The sequence below is a fragment of the Pyxicephalus adspersus genome, chromosome 1 (assembly GCF_032062135.1).
Source record: "Pyxicephalus adspersus chromosome 1, UCB_Pads_2.0, whole genome shotgun sequence".
NCBI lineage: Eukaryota > Metazoa > Chordata > Amphibia > Anura > Pyxicephalidae > Pyxicephalus > Pyxicephalus adspersus.
Window position 1 is genome coordinate 7651901 of NC_092858.1, and position 27246 is coordinate 7679146.

Genomic DNA, 27246 nt, shown 5'->3' on the forward strand with positions numbered 1-27246 from the left:
GATGTTTTGGAAATCCAGTTTTACTTCCTGCAAGTTGAACTAAAATTTCAAACAATATAATCTGCTTTCATCTTCTGTGTAAAACCAAACACGTCTCTCTTGGTATAGTTGTTGTGAGCACTATCCAGGGTGACAACACTTTATTTCCTCAGCTATAGTGCAGTGAGTGTTGTCACCCTAGGACAGGTACTGTGATAAGTGCAGAATCACAAAGTGAAAAAAATTACATACCACTCAACTGTCTATGATTTGAAGGAACGGTTCCTCCCAATACCTCCAAACTGTCTCTTTTTTTGGAAGGACTGTCGCTCTCCATACATCCCAAATCTCCCCAATGTGGGATGTATTTTGCAAAGGGGGGTTTGGCAGGGGTTTGCCATTCCCTGTTCGCAAAGGTTGGGAAGTAAAATAAAGGATAACAAATGTTAAAATTATAAATTGAATGCAAACATTTAACCCCTTATTAACTGCTATTTTCTCTTGGTGTGGAAACCCGTCCTTGTACAGAAAACAACGGCACAAAGGGGACCAAACAAAACATGGAGCTTTCATCTGCAGGGAACAGATTTCTTTATTGTCCAGGTAAACCTAGAAAGGAAATCTGATTCTTAAAGAAAACATCTCCACTTCTCATAAATCACCTTCATAACCTAAATTGAAGCAACAAAGATTAACCCAATGCTAATAAGGGATCAAAAATTAAAAGCAAGCCAAGTAATCTGCAGATGAACAACTGCATTTTGTTACTTTTATTTTGGCACTGATATTTGGCAAACCTTTTTCTCTTTGATATAGTACCAGGTAGACAGGTGTTGTAGCACATCATTTTCTGAGTGCTAGTTCATCATTTGATAAATCTGGGGTGTGGTGTTAGGTTGGGTATAAGGATCATGTTTGCTTTGCCATGTCTTACGGAGATTCACAATAGTGCACATAAATGCGACACTATTTTTTTTGAATGTAAATCAAATGCCCAACGTGTTAAAAAAAATGATGCAGTATACATTCTCATGCTTTGAGGTTCTCTGTTAGCCCATTGTAAATAATTGAGCTGACTTATTGCCGTGCACCTTAATCCACGAAATGCTAAATAAACCCTAAGGGATAAGCTGTGCAGAATTTTCCCCAGAAATGTTTTTAAGCTGGCTGGGAGAAAGCTGTATGCAGGTGGCAGCCCCTGTAACTTTTAAGTAACCACCCAAAGACAGCTGGGTGGTTACTGGAAAGTGCTGGGTGGTGCACCCGGCTAAAAGGGGCTAGAGAGAACAGTATTGTAGGTAAGTCTTCTTGTATGGGTTAGGTAGAGATTACAGGTATATTAATACATAAAATATCTTGTTCTTATGTGCCTTACAAGTACATACACCCTAATCATCCATATTTGGCTGGACTGTCCTAGGATTTGGGATGGCCATGCCTTGGTGCCATGTGCATTAATGCAATATCTATTTTCATCACAGCTGTCTTAAGTTGGGAGATATTAAAAGTATCAAAGCTCTAATCAATAGGGGTGACAAAAAGGGTTTAAACTCCTTCAGGGTTACACCACTGACATTGTGACAACACATGTTGATTCAGGGTATGTTAGCACGTTGCAATGGCCATGCCACCCCAAAAAAAAATTATTGCTGTGCACCACAACATTTGGTACACTACATACATTGTGCTGTGTTGCTTTGGAACAAAAAAAAAGCTGCATGTCTGTTGTTTGGATGTTTCGGTTTGTTGTCAGCCAGCTCTCTTTATACAGAGCATGTTAACCCATGAAAAAGCAAGTGTTAATGCCCATGTACAAACACAATGCACCAAGAAGCCAAGATCCTAATGAGCCATTAAACAATATATATATATATATATATTTTTTACCCAGACATTTATCACTGATATTCCCACAGATTGTAGAATATGATTTAGGAGCCTCTCTGATAGCAGAGCTTAGGAACTGATTCTAATAGAAAAAAAAAACAAAAAGGAACTGCTGCAGCCAAATATTAATCTCATGTTCTCTGATTGCTATAGGCTGATAAAAGGTTACAATATTGTTGTGGGTTTTAACATTTCAGGTTTTTATTGCACTTTGCATATCACCCCGACTCATTAAAGTAGTGCAAACTATCACCAAGAATACCATTTCCCGTCCGTCATGAATGAAAGTAACGTCTTATCACCAATTCTGTTAATTCTCTCTAACACTGTATGTCTGTTGCGCAGTGCTCCCCGGCTTAATGAAACTTTTTGCTACAGAGTCACAAATTTAAACAAAAATTACCCAAATCACAACTATTCCACTGCTGGTTACTCAGCAAGAGTAAAAAATAAAATGATGATTATGATGATGATGATGATGACCCTTCTTACAAGAAGACACTGAAGACCAACACAAGACAAAGAGGACCTGTACTGTGGGCTACAGATGCCATTGCTGACCTGGTTCTATAATATACCCCTTGTCTGGTTAGTGTTCTGATCCTCTAGCTTTCACACTTTCTGCATCAGTAACCCAGAATGAGTATGCAGCTCAGGTGTTCAGCTAATTGCGGTAAGTTACCTGGTGCAGCCCAAACCAAAAGATTGGATTTACATCCTGGCTATTATAAAGAGTTCAGCAATGGCAGCTTCCATCATCTCTCAGTAACAGGTCCACTTTATATCAAGGTAAGTGATTGTATGTCTTTACCTTTTGGAGTTTGGCTTTCCTGGCGTTGTGGATGAAGCGGCGTCCAAATTTCTTGGCGTACCAGATAGAGGTAAACATGTTTGGGTTCAGACAGAGATCCTGGTTGGAATGTGTCTCTGCTTTGGAATAGGTTGGGAGATGCAGCTAGGATCTCTCCCAGCTAGAAGAAGAATAATGGACTGCGTGGGTAGCCGGAGATAGGCAGCCTGCAGGTATATTTACATATTATTAGCAAGGGGGCTCTTTTGGCTGGTGAGGAGTCTGTGCATCCAGCTCACAGCCAAATGCTTGTCTGCAGCTCTTGAGCAGAGACTGTACTGACTACATGTGTGTGTCAGCTGGCTGGGAGGGTGCATTGGCTGGTACAATGCTGTCATTTCACCCCCTGCTTCTTATATACGTGTCAGCCTTGATGACAGTTGCAATGGGTGTGCGCTGCTAACAAGGATAAGATTTGGTGGGTAACACTAATCATTATCACTAATCATTCTGCATGCCTAAAATGTAACTTTATATTAGAAATGGAAATTTGTATTTTAATTGTAACAATATACCACAAAAACCTTTGCATATTTTAAAGCTGAATCTCAAAATCTTGAACTACTAAATACACAGATAATTTAATTTAATGCATTCAGTTTTGAGATTTTCACAGTTCTAGCACTCAACACAGCCCAGTCTAGCAGACAGGAGATTAGATTTTTTTCTGCTGCAGTTTTGCAACACTTACTGGTCTTGTACCTGATCCAGTGACTGGACAGGTATAGAAGAAGCAGCAGAATGTTGAGTTTATCTCTGCTTTCTTTTCCTATCAGCATGTTGATTTGTGCTGTTTCTGTCCTTGCTAGTCTGGGCTCTGTTGTACAGGGACAGCAAGATGTGGAAACCAAGCACTGTTTGCAATAAAAAAAGACATTTCATGTAATGATTTCAGAGCTGCATTTTGTCTTCTGGAGTTTAAGGTAACCCCCCCCCCCCCCCCCCCCCGAAAGGCTGGAAATTTGCTGCTTCCATTTCCCATATATCTCTTCTCATTGATTACCTTTATTCTGTCAGATTGAGCATCACTTATAAAATTTCATGCCCTTCCCGGAACCAGAAGGTACAGATGGTACTGGACAGGAGCACTAGGGCTCATGACTCTTCTCAGCCTACAGGGACCCCCACAGGGGTCTTAAGTCAGTTGGCTGGGGAGGTTTAAAATCATTCTGCCTACTGTTGGCTATCACTGCCACTGGATATTATAATGGACCATTTGCCTCCAAGCCATCTGCTTTATATTTACAGTTTCCATTCAACTATAAAAGCCAAGGAAGATAGGTTAATTCATCCTTTCCTAATTTTTTTTTCCCCAGTGGAAGGCCTAAAATTATTTCCAGGAGCTAGGACCCATGCTAACACCAATTTTATGGGGGGTCAGAGAAAAATGTCCCTTACTCTAGTGGTGTAAGGCCCTGGTCCAGCCCCAGTGCTCATCAGTCCCCCAATCTAACGCTACAGTATTCGTTTAGCCTCAGGAGGCTGGTTGAACCGTCCTAGCACACCGTTGCCCCCAGGACTTCTGTGCACAAAGGATGGCATGTGGAGAAGAACTTACAAAGGACCAGCAGCCCACGGATAATGCAGTGCCAAGATTCCAACAAAGGCAAGTCCAGAATACAAAGCCAGAGGTCATACATGGGCAATCTGTTTACTGGACAGGGTGAAGACAAAAGCAGGGTCGAGTTCACAGGCAAAAGGTTGGTCTAGGCAACATACAGTCACAGGGTCAGGAACAAGCAGAATCCGCAACATTAAATCTAATGAAAAAACACACCAGCAGAAAGTCAGCCTAGCTTAACACTACAACAGACACTGGGGACTGCAAGCAGAAAGGCTATAAAATTCTAGACGGTAAATGGCAGGGAAGGATGAAGCCAGGGACTAATCTGGTCCTAAAATCCCCTTCAGCTGTGCCCAGCCTCGGAGTATGTGCTGGGGATGCTGAAAAAGTACATATCAGGCTGCACGGCTAAAGGGAAGCTGGGGATGCTGCTAGTTTTTTTATTCTCCTTGCTGTTGCAAGTGACGTTGCTGGACAGAATATACAGGGTATAATACTGCCGTGGCACACAGCATGGCTTTACCGACCAGATAAGCATACTCTTACAATTGGCCACTTTAAATAATGCACCATGCAGTGATGATTCATATGTCACCTTTACAGACTGCCAGAAAAGATCTTTGGTGTCATGGTGCTACCAAGTGGCGTTATATCTGGAAAAATGCAGCAATCATTGAAAGAAGGTTAATCAGACTACTTCAAGGGACCTTTAGGAAATTCTGGAGGAACACTGGTGTGGCTGAGAATGGTTGAGTCATGTTTCCTGAACTTTAGGTTATAAATTATCACAAGCTGAACACTTTAAAGAAAACAAAACACAGTAAAATGTGCACAAGGTATGAAACAGCCAACTTCAGGGTATAATCAACTCGCAAAATAATAAGAAAAAAACTAGTGGAGCTACTTGTGTTGCCCCTCCAACCGTGCCGCCTTGGGCCCTTGTCATTATGGGGAATACAGCTCTAAATTTAATTAATAAAAAATTAATAATAATATATTATTATTGGTGACTACTTCTGACATGATCATCAGTTAACCAAAATATCCATATGCAATCACTGGTAAATTAAGTCTAGTGATGCACTGACAACTCTGAAATTAAATATGATGTAAAATAATAAATTCATGCTTAGAAGACTAATAATTAATATTCATGTCTTACTTCCAGCATCAAATAAATTAAGTCTCATCATTATTCAGCCATCATTACATGGGATCTTTGGAAAGGAAAATTTAAACATGCGCTTCCCGTAAAACACCTGTTTTTATGCAAAGATAAAAAATACAGCCTTGTATGAAGAACAACACTTATACAGCCAAATACATTGAGACATCAGTGCCATTTAATCAGTAATATTTCATCGAGCTTGTGAAAGAGATGGGTGAAAATACCAAACTTTGCTTTGCTAGAGCATGACCACTGTCATAACAATGATGGGGAGCCTGGCACTGCCATGGCAGAGATTCTGTTTATGCAGCTTCATGGGCAACACTAAAAATACACAAATACTTTAAATAACATGCTTGGGATGCCTTAAAGCTGTGTTAAATTTTGTTTAATTAAAAGAGGACAGGATTCTCCTTATGTTTCAACCAGACCATTAGTAATTACACCACTCATATATGCAATTTCCTACATGCATCAAGGAAAGCTTTATAGCTGACAATCCTGATGACCTCACTGGTTGCCAAAAACCGATTTCTACAAAAATAATGGAATGGGAAGTAATGCATGTAATGGGATCTGGGAGAAAAAGCTGCTTGATTTAGGAATTCAGCTTTAAAGTCCACGTCCCATGGCCCACTGGATTTCAATGTGGATTGTGTGTACTGGTATAGGCCTGCTTCGGTGTTCATTAGAAAGTAACAGATGTCCAAGGGTAGACACAATGGTGGGCAAATATGGAAGACTTCTATGCTCATTTTTGGACACTAGGTTCCTGCTGCACTTTATAGATTTTCTTACTATCCCATACAGGACACAGTTGGGGTCCAATGGAAGGAACCACAGCACCGGACAGCAGACACAGATATCCGACACTACCGAAGGTATCAAATGTGATGATGCTTTAGATGGTCATAGTCCATGATCAAAGCAAAGATGTAAGATACATTAGTTGTATAAAGAGTGGGTGTTCCCATGCAACTAAGATTATGTACAGTAGCCAAACCCCTTATATTAGTAAATCAAAATAAAGGAGGAAAGAAAGCAAGGGATTTCGTATGGCAAAATAGTTTTTATACCCATATTAAAGATAGTATATACATACTGCTTTTTTCTCTCCTCAACTGCTTTTCTCTCCTCAACTGCCCCCACTTTGGCAAGACATCCCCTATAATCCAGCCATATTGTCACTGGTTTCCCCCAAATCCCCCGAGGAAGCCTAAAGTGAGAGCAGACACAGATATCCGACACTAACGAACGTGTCAAATGTGATGATTCTTTAGATGGTCATAGCCCTTTACAAAGCAAAGCAATATATTATCAGATGTCTGGCCCACGTCTGTAGCTACTTTGACCCTCCAATACAAGACACAGTAGGGGTCAATGGAAGAAACCCCAGCACCAAACAGCAGACACAGACATCTGACACTACTGAATGTGTCAAATAAGAAAATTGTTTAGATAGTCATGGCCCATGAATAAAGCAAAGATCGAAGATATCAAAAATTGATCCTGTTTGACATTTCCTAGGGTCATTTTAAGGGTCTTGTATATTTCCTCTTTACTTGGAAGATATTTTTCTTTCATTCCGATGCAATTTACCCTTTCCCCTTCCAGATCAGCAATAAATCTCTCCGACCATCCAGGAGAACAACAACATGACTCAGCCCTCTTGTACCTGATAACCAACTGTTCCGAGCTGTTTTGACATGCAGTAATTCACATTCATATTATTAGGCCCTGGAGAATTATCCAGCCATAGAAAGGATGTGATGGCAGGTTGAGTACTATTGGCAGCCTAAAATGCAGAGTACGCTTCAAATATACAAACATACAAAGGACGAGATTATCTAAACAGTATTTGTAAACATGATTGCTAAAATCTCAGAGCAGCTTTTACACCATAATGGCTTGCATTAAACTAATAACTAGTGATCCTGCCATGAAGGCTCCTTGTTCTTCTTTTTATGGGGTGACATAAGTGGACATTTTAAAAAACATTGGGCATGATTTATTAAAGCTATGATTTGAGAGACAGACTATCATAAAAAACCTGGATGATCCAGCAAATCTGATTCTTTAGTCTAATGGTCAGCATTGCTCAACTTGCTTCTTGTAAGCCCAGATAGGTCTGAACCCTCCCACAGCCTGTGACTGCTATACACCAATCACTGAACCGAAGTTCCACTTTTACAAATGCTTAATCAGGCAGATCAATATTGCAAAAAGGGACAGGGGATGTCCTTTATACAATAATCCCCCCTACTTTTATGATCGCTCTTGGTTTCTGGTGTAAAAGCCAAGGAAAACAAGGAATCCCAGCTTCTTTTACATGTGCTGGGAAGGCATGGTATCTCATCTCGGTATGGCCAATCAAGATGGCCGAAGATTGTTTCAGTTAAGGAGAAGAAAAGAAAATTGGCAGCGCCCTGCAATGGAGTTTGGATAGGTTAGTAGTGTGGCTTTAGTGCCGCTTTAACTATTTTGTGAATTTACCTTAATAAAAACATGTTTTTTAACTTTTGACATGTTCCCACTAGCGTACCTGATGTTTTGGTGACATAAGGGGGCTTTGCAATTAACTTAAAGTCAGCAAAATAAACCGGAATCAAATCCTATTTATACTTTCCTGTCCTTGTTCCATTGTGGATGTCCCCATCTTCCTCCTTTTTCACTTCCTCATTCTGAACTTCAGCCCTCTTGATTGGCAGTGCCAGGGTGAAGTAACTCCCATAAGGTGTTCAGGAGTTCATACAGTCCTGGCAAATGCAGGGGAATCTAGGATGTGCCGAGTATCCTGACTTGCACAGCTCAGCGAATTTTGACAAATGAGCCGGTGATCAGACAGGTAAGAATGCTCTTTGCAGAGGGGACCTCACCTGACCCTTTATGCTATAATGCTCTGCCTGATCCCCATTCTTTAAATATGTAAAGGTCTTACTAATATGTTATTGTAATGGACAAATTTTTTAAACTTGAATGTCTAATTGAGTACAAGTGATGAAAAGGGTTACAACGTGCTTTCTGTGCTGCACGAAGACACAGCTGGGCCCAAGGCAAACCACTCATTATTATAAAGTTGTGCAGAAAACAGCTTGGAAATGTGCAGAGGTTTATCAAGAGCTGCACAATGCATGCAAACCCAAGTGTGTGCATTTGTGTGTGGGTGGCTGTGTGTAGATACAATAGGGTGCCAAAGGGCATCACGGGACACTGCAGGATAATAATTAACATGTATTAAAACCGGAGCTTGGTGAGAAAACTGTAATATATATTTTCCTATTTCTGCAGCAGGCCAATCCTTCAACCACCACGAGTAAGAAATATAAGACAATACAAAAATCGACATTGTAGTAGAGAGACCAAAAGGACTGGCAGATTACTGGTTTGTGTTCTAGTATTTAAGTTCAGTATTGTCCCCAGAAATATTTTAAGCTGGATGGGAAGGAGCTATAGGTGGGTGGTGGCCCCTGTATTGTGAAACAACTTTTTGGTAACTACCCAAGACTAGCCAGGTGGTTACTGAACACTGAGTTATCTGCAGTACCTATTATAGATTATTATTTATAGATTATTATAAAATCTCACCTTTATGGTAGCATCACAATAATCCTCTATAGTTACATACCAATATTTATCCCTTTTTAAATTTTACAATGTTTTCATAGCAGATCATTGTCTGGACCATCACTCCACATGCCTAGCTTTAGCGTAAACTGGACCCATTTTCTCATACAAGTGCTATTCATCAGTAGTCCATTATCAAATAACCTAGCTGGTGTGCATCGATCCTTAATGTTTTCTCAAAACTCTTCACTTTCCCCCATTAAAAAAACAATTTCCTATCTTTTAAATCGAATCCTGTGGACCAACATCTAGAACAGTGCATTGAATCCTCATTCCAATTGCAAACCACATAAAAATCTGCTATCAACGATTTCCGCCCACCCTATTAGCTGACCATTTCACAACCCGAACATTAGTAGATTCAATGGTGGATGTATCAACATTAGTGGTGGTTGTATAGTCAGAATCAATTATTGATTTGGATTTCAGCTATTTCAAAACTTGAGCAATCTTTGGTCCAATTATGGATATCCTGCACATGTACCTGTCAATGAGCATAGCATGGGCTCCTTCAGTCCAGCTGGTGGTTACCAGTTCTTGATGAAGCATGTAGGCTCCAAATGCTACATTAGACTTTAGTTTTTCTCTCACCTCCTGCACCAACCTGAAAATGTTACTGATGGGGACTGTGCTCCATTCCAAGTTGTGATATCCAGAACATATGCCTGTTGATGACAGGTAAAGAGTATTTTTCTCCGGTACAGCTGGTGGTTAATAGTTCTTGAAGGAAGCTTGAAGGTTACTTGAAGGTCAATCATGGGTATGTATTACCATATTTCAGTACCACACCTTCTTGACTATGTCTTTTGTGCCAGGAGGTTGTCCCTTCTATAATGCAGACAGCCTTTGTAGTACTTGGTCATGCTTCCAGAGCAAATTTGGGGTTTGCTCAAAAGACACAGCTGATAGGGTTGCCCTAAAAGTGTGATTTAGATAGATTTCCAGGGCTTGATGAAAAGAAGGGATGACCACCAGAAGTAAAAGACAAAGTCAAGAAAGGGTGAGAATGAGACATGTTGATTCATCCCCATAATTAACTTTGCTGTTGTTGCTGTGGAGTACCTAAAAGCTTTCATCAAGAACTGGTAGCCACCACCTGGACTGGAGGAGAGTATTCTATACCTGTCATTGACAAGAAGGGTTGAAATTAAATCATGTTGGAATATAACTGTGACTGAATATACTTCTGTCATATGGGGGATTTGTGTCAGCCAAAAGGATGTTGGGAATTACCTAAAAGGAGCTTGTTATGCAATTTGCAATTTGAATGAGAAATTAATGAAGTGTTCTACGAGTTGGTCTTTAGGGTTCAGGTTCAGGGTGTTTTAATGTGAAAAAACTTTAAAAATTGACTCTAATTGGGATATTTGATAATGGACTTTGCTGAAGACAATTAACACTTGGATATGTAATGTATAAAATTATGAGTCCGGTTTGGACTGGAACTTTAAATGTGTGGAGTGATTCAGAATAAGAATGGTCAACAAATTCAAGGCAAGCTTCAAGGCAAACCAGTAATCCCAATCTGCATATTTGTTATAGGTCAGTGAATCTAAGGTACTGAAATCTACAAATTTAGCACACATATGGGCTTAATGTTTGTCATTTGCATTCAACCCACTTCCTCTAAACTTCAAATGTTGTGTATACACTATCTTAGGTGGATCATTACATCTCCCTGGGCAAAAAGAACCGATCAGCACTACTCTTCTATCCCACTGACAATGGTAAAGGAAAACAGGGACACAGACAGAAACAAAATATCAGACAGGGCTTTAGGCTTCCCCTACTCTACTAATTAATTAAACATTTCCTATTTCTGTCTGTATTGCTGTTCGAGAATTCCCATAGGCATGTCAAAATAGTATTTTACCATGGCATTTGTCAACTCTGAGCACCTACACTCAAAAGTTAAGTACCTAAAAGTGATAACAGACTGCCATTGCTAGGCTTCCTTAAATTACAACACCTCTACTTCCCCAGACCTCCCAATCCCTCTTGAAATGTCCTCGAATTGGGTCCTTGAATTTTCACTTTTTTGCAAATTAAATTCCATTTGCAAAAACCTCCTGCTAATGTGTTTTTCAGCAGAAATAAAGGCAATGCTGACACCCTCTATTGCCTCTCAAAGAAGAGTTAAATAATAAGCTAATTCATGTCAATGGTAACTATTTTTTGAAAAGTATTAAAACTTGTAGCCTGAACATTTTAAGTAGAGCTAGTATAGAGTAGGTATATCACCCAAGTTTTTTAAGATGGACTTAATAAAAAGGGTCACAGAGGTGGTGCTGGTTAAACTGTACTAAATATTGGGAATGGTTTAACAGGCTAATGGCTTGCATGCTGTATACATAACACATGAATGTCCCAATCTCATGGTAATCTGCACCTGTTACAACAATAAACACTGTAATCAAGAGTATAAAATGTACAGCACAAGGTATAAAGTTACAATAAAACATAAGTCACAATGTAGTAGTTTGAGTTTTGTTGTGTATATTTGTGGTTGGCCAATTAAGGTTGGTTGTGAATCTCTGGTGCCTGAGTCTATAAAACCAAGCTGGTCTACAAATTGGTTCCAGAAATAGAAAACAGTTTTAGGAAGGGAATCTTGACTGTCCTTTGTTTCCCATTGTCCTATTTATTTATTCAGGGTATTGGGGTACTCTCACCAATTCATCAGTGGACAGTGGACTGTAATTCTAGCATGGTTTAGTCCTAAATCTTTAACATTAGGCAGTTCCACCACTTGGTTAAGTTTTGGGTTTAGGTTTTCCTTTAGTTTAGGTTTTGGTATTTTATAATCCAGGGACCTGAGCCAAAATAATCATTGATGTCACAAATGTCCATCTGTGGGAGGTGGGTTGACAGCCCTTCAATGCCACGACAGTTACTACTTACTAGTGATATATATATATATATATATATATATATATACTTTTGGCAAAGGTCTGTGGCTGCATTAGTCACAGTTATCATCCTCCATATGGTGCCGTCGTTGTAAAATAACTGCTTTACACTTAGATTCTTAAATGAGTCATTTTGTGTGTAAAGAAGGGATTTTCTCGGGTCCTAATACTTCCTTGTTTACAACAAAAGTTTGCTTTATTATTATTATTATTATTATTAATAATAATAAACATGATTTATATAGCGCCAACATATTACGCAGCGCTGTACATTAAATAGGGATTGCAAATGACAGACTAATACAGACAGTGATACAGGAGGAGAGGACCCTGCCCCGAAGAGCTTACAATCTAGTAGGTGGGGGAATTTACACACAATAGGATAGGAAATATGTAGTGGTGGGAAGTAGTGATGGTTTCAATTGACAGAAGAAGACAGGTAGGCAAGTTTGAAAAAATGGGTTTTGAGTGCTCTTTTAAATAAACAGAAAGTAGGAGCAAGCCGAATAGGACGAGGAAGACCATCCAGAGAGTTGGGGCAGCTCTAGAGAAGTCTTGTAACCGTGCGTGTGATGAGGTTATGAGTGAGGAAGTCATTAGTAGGTCATTGGAGGAGCGGAGAGAGCGGCTGGGGGAGTATTTTTTAACCATGTCAGAAATGTAAGTGGGACAGTAACTGTGTAGGGATTTGAAGGCAAAGCACAGGAGATGAATTTGATTCTAAGGTGAAATGGAAGCCAATGGAGAGAACTACAAAGAGATGCAGCAGAAGAGGAGCGGAGGGAAGGATGGATGAGTCTGGCTGCAGCATTCATAATAGATTGTAGAGGAGAGAGTCGGGTTAGTGGAATACCAGCGAGAAGGATGTTACAGTAGTCCAGATGGGAGATGATAAGAGCATGTACAAGGAGTTTGGTGGTCTCAGGGGACAGGTTGCTTTACACAAGGAATATAGATTGATCACATAGCAAAGTGAATTATCTTCTAGTAAGAGATATGCACCTTAACTTAGTAAATGTGATGGAGCTCTGATGACCCTAACCATCCATTGGTGTGCAGGGAATTTCTTATTTTTTTACATTTCATTGTATGTAATTAGGTATTCTTTGCAAAGCAAATTTTACCCACAAGGTACAGGAGGTGAGAGAATGGATGTCTATAGCAATAACTGGAAATAACCCCCGAGCTGGACTGGAGGAGCCTAGGCTTGCCATGGATAGGTATTTATGAGGAATATCCAACATTGGAATTCCAAACCGAGGCTAAATAACTGAAATCTGAGTCAATACCTGATTCCATCTACAACTGCTACCAATGTTGATACATCTCTGACATTTAATGCACTAAATGTTACTGCTATGGAATGGTGTCAGCTAAAAAAATGGCCGGAAATCCCCATTAGCAGCTTTTAATGAAGTTTGCAATTTGAATGAGGATTAAATGAACTGTTTTAGGTGTCGGTCTGCAGAATTCAGTTTGAAAGTAAATTGTTTCTTTTAATGCAGAAAGTGCAGTGTTTTGAGAAAACTTTTGGGATCGATGGACACCAGCTGGGTGATTTGATAATGGACTTTGCTGCTGATGAGTTGCCCTTGTATAAGGAAAGATTGTGTTCTGTTTGGGCTTGAGGTAAGTGTATGGAGCGATGGTCCGGGAATTAGTTTGATATAACATAATTATCAATTTTTAAGAGGGGTAAATGTGGGTTTTTCGTAATGTAGAAGATTATTTTAAAACATATACCATATGGCCATTTTTCTGTAATGGTATATAGTAATTATTGGCAGTGGGCAAAATATTTGCTAGTTAGAGGTCTAACTGCAGAAAAATAATCCATATATGATGCAGTTTTGTCAAAAAGCTTCAGTTTTCCTCATTCTGTAAATTTTGAAGAGTGTTTGGTAGTAAAATTTTAAGAAGAACGCCCCACAGTTTTTACCCTCCGCTATTTTTTTTATGTGATAATATTGTTGGTGGGAGTGCTGGGATCCTGGACATGATATGACATACAATTCAGGCGATGACTTTGATATGAAGATTAAGTCAACTTTCCTAAGGTGGAACGCAAAACCAAAATTATGTGTGGAGTAATAGGAAAAGAAGTTTAATCAGAAAAAGAATTTGCTAAACATCTGAATTAAAATGGGCTAGTTCCTTGTTGGAGGTATATATTCAAATGGGAAAGATACCCAAAAGGTTTAGCTAAAGGGGTTACTCCAGTTGAACATCCATGGAATAGTAGATTTTTTGTCACAGTGGATAAAAGTATACATAAACTACAAATTAGTAGTAATGAACATTACAATAACAGAACAGATGCTGCATGTCTATGAAGGTTCTCATTCATCCAGGTCGTTGTATAATTATTTGTAGCCAGTCACATTCATAGATTTGGCATTCCTAATTCTAAATGAAAAGGGACATTTTTTCCATGAAAATAAATATTTAAGACAGAGAGGGCAACTTCTCTGACAACTATCTCTGAACAAGGATGGGAGCTTTAAACACCATTTGTCTTCCACCTATATTGCCATTTTAAAACTTTTATCTTGAAATTCTGACAACCAACAATTCACACCTTTACCACCTTGGACCTTTACATAGAACATAAGTCATTTCTGAAATGTAAAGGGGACCTATCAAAATAGATCAGGACCAAAATATTTGGGACAGACCAAACAATCTATGTTTTTAAGGGATACAAAGGATTTGGAGAAAAAGGAAAATTTTTACCTCTCCTCGGTAAGAGGGAGGGTTAAATCAAGGAGAGGATCCTCAAGACAATCTAGGAAGCAAAACAATTATTGAGTCAAGTGATGATGAATTTGGAAGATTGTGAAATCTAATGTAAGAACAAACACTGGTGGTAGTACAAAGAATAGACACATGGGGTCTGATTTATTAAAGCTCTCCAAGGCTGGACAGAATACACTTTCACCAGTGAAGCTGGGTGATCAAGCAACCTTGGAATAGATTGCTAGCAAATGCTTTGAATCCTGGACCAGATCCATCACAGGTTTGTTGGATCACCCAGCTTCACCGGTGAAAGTGTATTCTCCCCAGCATTGGAGAGCTTTAATAAATCAGGGCCATGGTGAGGGAAAGAGAAATGAATCAACAATGAAGTTCCCGAGTTAGAATTTAGTCAATATAGGTGTCACGCTTACCTCTTCTTCACTAAAGTGCAGGCATCTCTCTCCTGTGCATGCGGGCAGTTCTGACTCTGGGTGTGCTTACGCTCCCAAGTTTTATCAGTTTAGCCCAATCCGCTGGCCAATCAGAAAATAGCCTCTTAATCATCCCTGGCTATTTAACTAGCTCAGACACAGCACTCAGTGTTCGTGCAACATGTCTCCACTGGTGCCAAGCCCCTAATTCTGTGGGCTAGTTAATGTATACCTGGTGCTTAATTTCCTCTGCATTTCCTTTATCCAGGTCTTGTGTTAACCCCTTGTTGCCCAGTCTGTTGTTTCCCAGCCAGTTCCCTTGTGCTGTTCCAGTGTTCCTCTCTGTCTGTGGATATTCCTCTGTCACCTTCCAGGTGCTTTGAGTGTCTCCTGTGTTCCCTGTGTCTGCAGTGGCCCCTGTGTTACTGGTGTCTGTTTCCTGGATCCCCGGTATTTGACTGCTGGCCTGTGTCCTGGCCTCTCTTGCTTGCTGCCTGCCTTGACCCCAGCCTTCTTTGACTATTCTACTGCTTAATGATTTGGTAATGTGTATCATCCTGCCCACCCTGGTTTGCCCAAAGACTGCAACCTGGCAGTACCAGCAGCACAACATCGTCACTGCTAGAGGCTCTGGAGAAGACCTGGTTACTGCTTGAACTCTGCACCTTGGCCCTTCCCAGGGCTTAGCCCACTTCCGCGCAAGCCATAGCGCCCCTAATGGCCCTGTCTCCCCAAGTGTGAGGAGGAATAGGAAATAGGAAGGAGAATATTACAATGATCGATCTATCAAATTTTCCTTTCAATAAACATCACTGAGAATTAACATAACTGAGAATACATATTGGGAAACATTTAAGAGGCAATAAGAACAAGATAGTCGATAGCTCACTTGCACAGCATTTCATGTAATTTCATAAGTTTTATGGATTTGATAGGAAAAGAATTTACATATATGGGTATACATGGATATGGTTTATTAGTGTATAAGTAGGAAATACTTAAATACTGGGATCCCAGCATATTTACCTTTACAAGGGATGAAAAAAACCTTTTCTAAGATTTGATGTTAAGTTGTTATGAAGGGGGTATTGTTAGAAATAAAAATCTGAATGTCTGATGGGCGGTCCCTGAAAAAGAAGGCAACCAAAAGCCCCTCTTAGGCCACAGGTAGTATGCATATAACACCTTGGCATGTATAATGATGATGTTAGACCCATGTGACAAGCCATCATTATACTGTATGGTTCTGGTGTCACCTGTTGGACTGGGTTTGCTATAGAAATGCCTCAACATATCTGGAGGATGGGTTCATGGTCTGCAAAAAAGAAGGGAAGATCGCTAGGGAAGAAAGACACCCTCAAGTAGGAGTTATATAAAAACATGTTGGTACATCTTAATGACTGGATCTACTATTAATGACTAATGTTACTGCTACAGAGTGGTGTCAGTCAAAAGGATAGCCGGAAATCCCTAAAAGCAACACTTTATGTGGTTTGCAATTTAAATGAGGAATAAATGATATGACCTCGACATTGATCTGGTGAATTCAGTGTAAAAGACAGTACATTGTTTTTAATGGTGGAAAGTGCAGTTTTGAGAAAACTTTAAAGACTGATGGACATCAATTTATTTATTAATATGTACGGTTAGCCCGGTGGCCTTTGCAGCGGTAGGTCCTAGGTTCGAATCCCAGCCAGGACACTATCAGCATGGAGTTTGCAGGTCTCCCTGTGTCTGCGTTGGTTTCCTCCGGGTACTCCGGTTTTCTCCCACATTCCCAAAACATGCAGTTAGGTTAATTGGCTTCCCCCTAAATTGACCCTAGATTACATTACATGACATAAGACTATAGTAAGGACATTGGATTGTGAGCTTCTTTGAGGGACAGTTAGTGACACGAATATGGACTTTGTACAGCGCTGCGTAATATGATGGCACTATATAAATACTATGTAATAATAATAATAATAATAGATTTTGCTGCTGCTGAGTAGAATTTGTATGATTAAAATATTAAACAGTGGTTTTGGTTTAGCCATGAGCTAAGTATGCGGAGTGATGGTTCAGACAATGGTCTGCTATGCCATCATTGTAGTTTTAAGGGGGGTACAGGTTGTTTTGTAAGCATATGGAAGATTATTTTGAAAAAATAGCAAAGGTGAATTTTATATTATTCTTTTGCTGCAATAACTGTTCCTTGCTCTCTCTACTAAGGGACCCCCTTTCTGTATTGGTATATCATTCTATTACTGGCAGGCTGAAGGACTGGCTAGACAAAAGCTTTTTAGCTCGGAAAGCATTGCAGTGCAAGTATCTGAAATTGACCAATTATTGGTCTCTTGCACATACTGTTCAGCAAGGCTGGAAGAAGCAGTACAAAGAGCCAATTAGTCCACGTGCTGAGCAGGGCAGGTTTCTCACAAGGATGGCTAGGAAGTGGTTTAGTGTGCCATGGCACTACAAAAAGGTATTTCGTTCATATGCTGGCCATGGCTGGATTTTTCACAATAACACCTAGCCTATGGATTAGTGTGCCATGGCTTTGTGCCACTCAGCAGTGGACCCCATTACTTAAGAACAAAAAGTCTATGGTCCCTACAATTTCTATGCACCGATCAAACATAAGGAACACTAGCTTACATAAACAAGTATGTCACCATTGCCACATGCTTGTATAGCAATGGCATTCGAGAGGTAACATGTCATTGTACTAGCACAGGCTAGTTTGCCTATAGGGGCAACAAAAAATAAACCTGGCCCCAGTGCTAACAAAAAGCATGAATGCCAAATACCAGCCTATCACTGTTCTGCTTTTCCTATACATTGACCAGTTACAAGCTAGGACAGGACCAGGACAGCTTGAGACCAGATCTGATGAAATGGTTTAAAACATGCTGGCAATCAGACTGAGGACATTTTATTGAAAAAATACTACATGGGAAAATTCTGCTTATTACAACAAAATCTGCTTTGTTATCTTTCAGTGGGCTATTCATTTTTCTTCTAAACCAAATGCGCGAGGACTAATCCACATTTTTAATTTTTTTATTGTAAAATTGCTATATTTTTAGATGATATCCTAATGGTGTGTAACCACAGAGCCATGGTCAGTATGGATTATTTTTTGCAGCTCAATGCGAGGAATCTCCCCAAAGTATTATAAATAATACATAGATTGCACAGGCAATAAACTTCTGTATATGCACATATTTTACTGTTTAATCTGCATCGGTCTTCCAATTAAAACTGAAAACAAAATAAGTAAATCAATCAATACGTTTCAAAAACACAAAAAATGAATTAGTTTGCACTTTCGCTAAATGAAAACTGTGCCGAATCCTGAAGCATGAATATAGATCACATTCAAAATGTAATAAAATGTGTTTGCCAAAATACATTCTGCCTGTTGTTTAACCTGCAAATTGTTTATTGGGTTTACAAATTCTGTGCCAGGGCGGTGAATTGCATCAGAGTCTTGACAGCTGAAAAGAAGATTTACATTTGAAGAATTAAGCTTTGTCATCGAACCACAGCCAGGAGCTGACATAAAATCAGTTATCCAATTTAAAGGGAACCGATGATCTCAGGTAATGTCACAGGGATAAGTGTGTGTTTATAATGCTGAATTCCAAGCAGATATGAAGGAAGTGAATGAATGCAGCTCTGTAATAAATATTACATAATTTAATGCATTTTTTAAGGAAAGTATGCAATGGACCTGATTCATTAAGACTGGAGAAGATACAATACACTACCAAAAGAGAACCTGGATGATCCAGCAAACCTGAAATAGATTTGGACAAGGATTGAAAACTGTTGCCAAAAAATTGATAATGGTTTTATGAAATCCATTCAAGGTTTGCTGGATTACCGATGTTCACCCAAGAAAATGTATCTTCTCCAGTTTTGGGGAGCTTGAATAAATCAGGTCATTGTACCTGAAGTACAGACAGTATGCCAGCACAGGGATTAGAGCTACCAAGAGATGCTGCTTCTTCTTTACCTGTACAATGATAGAAAGGGGGAAGGGTAGGTAAAAAAGCTATTCTGTTTGAGTATTAGTATACCAGCTATGAGCACGCAAGTGACGCATTCCCCTTTCTCTCGTCATGATGTTGATAGTACTTGACCAGTGGTGGACGTAGCCAACAGTGGACCACAATGCAGAACTGACTTTGATGGCTCCTATTGACTAAGAAGTGTCCGGGACCATCATGCAAAAGCACACTTTGAACCTCCCTGTGTCTGCCCCCTGTACTTTGCTATTGACACGTATACACCAAGTTGTAGGCTGTGTCAATGAGTTGTCTTTTGCCATCAATTTACTGAAATCTTTCTTTGTAGGTGCATCTTACCTGTAGTTGACATGCTTCAAGCTATTTTTGTTTTTACAAATACAGAGGTTCTCATATGAACAAAAGCTTATTGACACAAGCCTTTTCTCTCAAGCAGAACACTCCTTATAACATCATGATAGGTGTCAGAAGATGGTGACATGCACCCTACAGGCAGTAAACATGAGGACAGGACATATCTGACAATTGTGGGGCCCTATATAAGATTGTGGGGCCCTAGATTAGAACACATTACTGCCTTCTCCCATGCAATTGCTGATATAATCTGACCAACACCACTACAGATACCATTTAGCACTGTGGAATTCATACAATCTCCCATTCCACCAACACAATCTATAATGTCCTATTCCACACACATACCCAAATCCCTCACTTGCCTACATGTATACCGGGGCCCATATACATTAAAGCATAGCCACCTCTGCATAGTCCCTTATCATTTACACTCCATAGAGGACTCTAAACTTTCCATTCTCAACTACACTGTGCACTTGTGCCTGTTGCTGAATAAGCAAAATATTTGAGAATAGCCAATGCTTATATTAAAGCTGATCTCCAATGTTCCCTTTAGTTTTCCCCTATTGTACAGACCCCATTCCTGGACTAAAATTGTCTACTCTGACTTGACTGCACACTTCTTACAATGTGATCTTCTCACAATGCAAATAAGCTGCAGTAAGTTAGATTAAGCCCAACTCTTTTTCCATCTGGAGGATGCCTAGGACCATCTAAGCCAATCTTCCCTAGCCAGATAGTGCTTGACCCCTCTCCCCTTTCATTCATTGGATTTCAAGTCTTTTAATCAAGAAAGCTGAATATCATATTGCAGACATTACCTAGGGTATGTTGTTTCAGAAAACTATATCCAGCCCCTCTTTGCAGCCATGTTTTGCCTAAAGAAGCAAAGAACACAATTCATGTCATGTACACATTCTCCATGCAAAGTAAAGGTAAGTCCAAAGTTGGGGGATGAGGGATGGATACGCTTTCAAGGCAAATGTTTCAAATGAAAAATGAAATATGTTTTAGCATATACTGAAATAAAGCAGCAATATTTTAGCTGTGCATACTTCCAACATTATGGCACGTGCTCAAACCACATCCCCAGCTCACGCATTAGATTTAAATGATGTTAGCAAAAAAAAAAAAAAAAACACACAGCCCCAGCTATTATAAAAAGGTGAAGGCCACATTGTCACCATGTATGACCTGAAGTAACTAAATGGAATAAGCCATGGATAAGCCTACAGGTTGTAAGCGGTCATGTTGCTGAACGAGCTCCATGGTAACAAATGATTCTCCGTCGTTTTTATCTTTTCATTAGAAATCCTCCCAAAATAGAAGTAGAATCATCGAAGAATGTCATAGAGTAAGAGAACATTTTTAACAGCTGCCTCCCATTCAACAAGTAATAATCAAATAAGAAATATTGATTCATTTGGAAGCACGAACCTGAAACAAGAAATTTTGCATGTTACAAAAGAATTCAAGAAAAAAAAAAAAGGTACTCACTTTTTTTCTATTTTAAAGGGCTCCAAATTGGTATTATGATCCTGGATATGTGATGATTTACCCAAGTTGTCCAGGGTCCGACACAAGCGTGGTAAACCAAAATTCAGACACAATGGACCTGATTTATCAAAACTCTCTAAGACTATCATGGAAGAACATGGGCGATCCAGCAAGCCTGATAATGATTTCTTAATTTGCTATAAACTGGTAATGTTTTCATTCCTGAACCAGATTAATTTCAGATTTGCTGGATCAGCTATGGTAGTCTTCTTCGCTGCAATCTTCTCCAGTCTTGGAGAGCTTTATTAAATCAGGCCCAATATCTCAAAAGTACGTGGCAACTTGACAAACACATAAGAAGGTCATATCCCTATCAACAAAGCCATGTCAGACTCCCTGTGTAGTGTGTCATGACTTTGTTGATAAATAGTGGTCATACAATGGCCGATGGGTTCACAGATAGTAATGGCTAGTTAAAGGTTTGATATTTTACTTTGGTATCAAATGTTTACCTTGCATAACCACCATGCACCAATCGATCATTCCAATCCCAAACTGCACAATTTGCCTACTTCTCTGACAAAAAAATGTGAAAAAGTGGGAAGTACTTCCTAAAAAACAGAAGCTAATGTGATCACTGAATAAAACAGGCAAACCAGGATGTTGGTATAAGAAACAGTAAGAAGTGTTCTGATCATTGTTTACCAATCAATTAAACATTGACCAGGAATGTCCACATTTTCAAATGATTTTTTTAATGTGATAATTATTTTGGCATTTTTGCATAGTGTATGGCTGCCTCATAGGACCAAAAGTAGGGGAGTTAGGATTAAAAGGTGGGGCAGTGGAAAAAGAGGGTTGGGAAAATTGCAGAGGAAGGATATCAAAAGATTTAAAATAAATAAAAAGAAAAAGTGTGGGTCCTACTTTTCCTGGGAGCATGTCCACTTCTTTGCCAGCAGGTTATATCACAAGTGCACCTCCTTCATTCTAAATTATATACTCTAGGACAATTTTCTCAAGCAGGGTTCCTCCAGTGGTTTCTAAGGGTTCCTTGAGCAATGAGCAATTTTTTACTCCAATTTTTGACCCCAATTTAATTGACATCAGAGATCTTTTTGGCAATCTTTAAGGATGACATTCTTCCCAATGGCCAGCAATGTAGGAGAAATTCTTCCCATTGATCACCACACTAATGTACATTGAGCTGTGAATATAGTAACTACAGAAGGGGTCCCTAAAGACCTGAAAGTTACTTCAAAAGGTTTTCCCCATTCTTAAAAGATAGAGAAACACTGCTCTAGGTTCTTATTTAAAATGAAATTGTATACAAATGGTCCCATTAGTGGCCACCTATGTATAGGAATTATAGACATACTTGGTCTCAAGACCTTGATATCAAGAAGCAATAGAATATTGATGGTTACTAAAAATATCCCCCAAAAATTGAAATATTAGTTTGTCGTAGCAAAAACCAGAAAGGGAAATAACCCCCATGTAAAGTGCTTTGTTTAGTGCAGTGATGTGAGTTTGTGGGGAGAACACAATGGGAAGAACATAAATACACAGGAAATTGAACCCAAATACTAAGAACTGAGCAGGGATAACTGAACAGATTTGAAGCACATAAGGGTAAGCAGAATATGAAGGTTATAAACGTGCAGGGTGAATAATGTAGCAGTACACAAAATACTCATGTTAGGTATGGAGTCCAGCCAGGGAGAGATGTTAGTCAGCCAGATAAGGGGGAGGAACAGAACCCTAAATAGCTGGATACATTGCGTAACAAACTGACGCTTCATCAAGAGCACTGAATCCATTCTATTATGTCGATCCTTACGGCACTTCCGTAATCGTCTGTCTGGAAGGCATCTTTCCATGGTTGGACTTTGTTTCCAAAGCTGAGTATTTTGAGCCCTTCACTTTGTTATTTTACATGTTAAGAAAAGTTTAATGGAACTACCCTAAAGTGGGCCTGTGTTGGGCAGGCTTTTGTTTGGATCAGACAGGTCTTGTATTCCAATGGATGGGACAGGGAATGCACAATAGACATGGATGAGGTCAAATCTAGGTTAGAAGGTCATTTGCAGGAAAGTTGCACATTTTAATGAATTTTGAATGGTCTCAAAAAGTCTCAAATTAAAGTGCAAAGCGTATCACAACAAGCCATAATCATTAACACCCAAGACACCTGTTCAAAAAATACCAAAATCCACACTAATGTCCCTGCACACACTACACTAGATTTACTAAAACTGGAGGAGATAGATCTTCCTGGATGATCGTCCAAGTGATTACCATACCTGGAACAGATGTCTGCAAAATGGTTTGTTGTTAGGTAGAAAATTATTTCAAAGCTCAAAGCTGGTTGACACAAGCTCTAAACCACAGGAGCCATTACCATCAGAGAGACCTGTTCAAGAATACCAAAAGCCACGCTAATTTCCCACACTGAACATGATTTACCTAAGTTCTCCAAAACTGAAGAAAATATACCATTCTGGGTTATCAAGTAGCCTGGAACAAATTTCTTCAAAATTGTTTGCTGTTAGGTAGTAATTTTTTTCCATTCTTCATCAGGACAGAAACTGTAATATTACAAATGACTAAAAGCCCAATAATATTGCAGTTCTGCAGTTACAGTGGTTTATTACAAAAATTAGTTTCCAGGTTTACTGGTTTGCTAAGGTTCTTCTATATTGATCGATCTTCTACAGCCTTGAAGAACTTTGGTAAATCCGTCCTAGTGACTAATGCGTTTAGCCTGATTGCCCTAAATCTTCAAAATTTTGCCAAAATTTCCAGGAAGCAAAAGCTCTCATACTTTCTTCATCCCTGCTAACAATCAGTCAAAAATATAATGAACCAAAATTTCAATAAAACAACTTTAATGTATTGAACTGTTAAGGGGAGTTTATTCAGGATTCCTGCCATACACTGCAGAGAAAGTCTTTCTGATGGGAGTGCCTTCAATGGGGTGCCTTCTATCAATACAGGAGTGCAAGTGTGCTGCAAGGTAGACTATTCATTTGTAGATGTAAGGCTTTGGTGTAGCAACAGTACTCACAAGACCCAAGTCCCCCGATCTAACGCTGCACTCTTCGTCTATAGCAAGTCCCCACTCAACTTTGGGAGGTTAGTTGCCCAGTCCTAGCACATGGTTGCCCCCAGGACTTTTATGCACAAAGGATGACTAGGAGCCAAAAGATAATGCAGTACCAAGATTCCACCAGAGACAAGTCCAGAAAACAGAGCCAGGTCATTCAAAGATAATCAGTTTACTGGATGAGGTATTCAAGGGCGAGACAAAAGCAGAGTTGGGGTCACAGCCAAGGTCTGTTCAGGCAGCATACACTTGCAGTGTCAGAAACAGGCAAATGCAGCAACAGTAAATTTTACAAAATCCCACAATAGCAGCAAGTCATCCCAGCCTAATGATACAAAAAGCATGGGGGACTATAAGCGGAAAGGCTATAAAGCCCTAGAAGCCAATGACAGCGTGGGATTGATCAAAAGACTAATCTGCTCCTAAAATCCCCTTCAGTTGTGCAGAGTATGTGCTGGGGATGCAGAGAAGATACATCGCAGGCTACACAGCTAAAGGGAAGCCGGGGATGCTGCTATTACCTTGTTCTCCTTGCCGCTGCAAGTGACATCGCTAGACAGAATTAATGGGGAGGGATAATGCTAAGTAGTGTTGGTGTTTGAATTCTGGTTGTCCTTATATTCGACCCCAATGTGGCTGTTTGAAGTTGGGTAGAATCGACCCGAAGTTCGACCGATTCAAATGCAAAAATTTTGATAAATTTTTTTTTTTAAAATGTGTTTTTTTACAGGTTATCCTACAATACATGATATCTCTTAAGCTGCGTACACACTTCCAATTTTTGTCGTTGGAAAGGATCTTTCACGATCCTTTCCAACGACAAGGGAGTGCACGATACATGAACGGTGCTGTACATACAGCACCGTTCATGCTTTATGGAGAGGGGAGGGGAAGAGCGACGGAGCGGCACCCTGCTGCGCGCTCTCCCCTTCCCTTTCATTAGGATCGGCTGTCGTCCATCGTCCGTGGATCCGGCAGGTCGGTCGTCCGGACGATGGACGACACCGACTGTACACACGGCAGATTTTCGCCCGATAATTGGCCGATGCCGATTATCGGGCGATAAAAATCTGACGTGTGTACGTAGCTTTACTCTGCAACACACTTTCAAAGAAATATTATGATACATTTGTTACAATTTTTTTTCTACTGTGAGAAAAATGTAACAAATGTATCATATTACTGTGCGTGTTACAGAGTAAGTGATACTTGCGGGGCATCTTCTCAATGATTGCAGCTGTGTCTGCAATCATTGAGAAGAGTGTGCGATCTCCGAGGCACTACAGGCTAAATGACCTGTAGTGCCCCGGGGATCATAGTAGAACTGCAGAGTTTTTCAGTTCCCACGGTCACAGCTGTGACTGCAGGGGATCCCTGGGGCTCTAGAAGTTGAATGAGAACAAGTTTCCCCATTCATCACATCTAGTTCCCTGTGTTCTTGGATAGAGAAACTCTATCCAAGAACACATACAACTAGTAAAGGGCTTCAAGAGCAATCTGATTGCTCTTGCACTCCTTAATAGTCCCTAAAAATAACTCAACTTCTTCCACCATTGACTTCAATGGTGTTCAAATTCGGCATTAGATCACCCGAACAAAATCTCACTATTTGATCGAATAGCTGTCGAATCAAACAGTGAGATATTCGACCAACACTACTGCTGAGGCACACAGCACAGGATCGTCAGCTCGATAAGCGTCTCCTAACAGTATGTTCTCTATTGTCTACTAAGGCAACCAAGTGGATATTAAGATGGCAGAGCCTGGTAGGTTAGAAATGTCAGGCTCCCATTTATTGTGTCATGACTTTGTTCATAAATAGTGGCCATACATTGGCCGATGGATACATGACCAGTGAAAAGTTTGATATTTCCTTGGTATCAAATGTATCTGGCATACCTGCCCTGCAACCATTGACCAGTCCAATCCCAAACCACAAACTTTGCCCCAATGTTTTGACTAATGTAAATAATGTAAAATAGTGGGAACCATACCCTTAAAACCTAGTAGTGGTATCTGTCAAATGAGGGCTGGTAGATTAGAGAATTTATAGGTACAGAGAATAATTTGGGACCAGTTATTAGTATAAATAGTATATGGCAATTGTAGTTGTTAAGATTCAATGCAGAATTTTTGGACCAATTAGGCTGAATGGGCTTAGAACCAAACTGAGAGAAATTCTCAAAATCCTAGTAACAAGAAAAGAGGGGGTATGTGATATATGTGTATCTCATCACAATATGAATTTTTAACAAGTGTATACTTAGTTCTAAAATAACAAACGATGTAATAACATCATTATGATGAGAAAAATATTATATCTTTCATCATTAGATCTTATCATTCCATGTTTCTTCTTGCTGGCTAGTACACTATAGACATTAATTGGTATATCAGGCAGAGTACACAGGTGGAATAGGTCAGTGCCTCCGGCGTGTCTCTAGAGACCGGAAAACAGCCGTGATTCCTGACTCTGACATAGATAAGAGCTACTGAGATCGGCAGTATGGGGGAGAAGGAGGTTTGTAATGATAAAGGGCAAAGAAAGAAAAAAGCTTATATCTCAAAAGAATATATACAATTTATGCAAAAAAAAATACCTAGATTTATTAACCATTTCTAGGTCCAGTACAGTGGCTTTGCCTAGGCTGAGATGATGGAATCAGTCTGCTGAGGGCAGGAGGAAGCAATTTATTAGTCCTCTCCCCAGTGATCACAATGCAATCTGTATGCTCAGATACAGTCTAGTCTACATATCTAGTGGACTATTTCCCTTTGTACTGAATGCTTCAATATTTCATGAGATATTTATTTACTATGGGAAGCATTCAGTTAACTGCATGAGTTAATTTTACAGTGGTCACTAATGTAGATATGTATTACCTCATACGGGGATCACAGTTCTCCCATAGATAATGTATGTCTAAAACCCAAACTCATTTTAGTTTTTATGAGATTTAAAAGGTTTCAAATCCCCATTTGGGTTTTTTTGAGTTACTATGTACCTTCTCTCTTGATGGCCATTGTGAATGGGACAACAAGTTGTGGAAAATGTATCAAGGTTACATGTTTCTCACCGCAACAGGAACAGAGGTGTAACACTCATTCCTGATTTATTAAAG

At 39.6% G+C, this 27246-nt stretch overlaps 1 protein-coding gene and 1 long non-coding RNA gene across 3 annotated transcripts in view; one reads left to right on the forward strand and one right to left on the reverse strand.

Annotated features, from left to right (window-relative positions):
* DLG2 (discs large MAGUK scaffold protein 2) overlaps positions 1-27246 on the reverse strand; it is a 767759-nt gene that overhangs the window by 369272 nt on the left and 371241 nt on the right. The window lies entirely within an intron of this gene.
* The window catches only part of LOC140324067 (uncharacterized), a 33233-nt gene continuing 19486 nt past the window's right edge, over positions 13500-27246 (forward strand). Inside the window, exons 1-3 of one of the 2 annotated variants that reach the window (XR_011919481.1) lie at positions 13500-13610; positions 18602-18735; positions 20831-21074. This is a non-coding gene — a long non-coding RNA (uncharacterized lncRNA). Of the gene's footprint in view, positions 13611-18601; positions 18736-20830; positions 21075-27246 lie in introns of those variants that run through there. The other variant, XR_011919482.1, reaches the window with a different exon arrangement.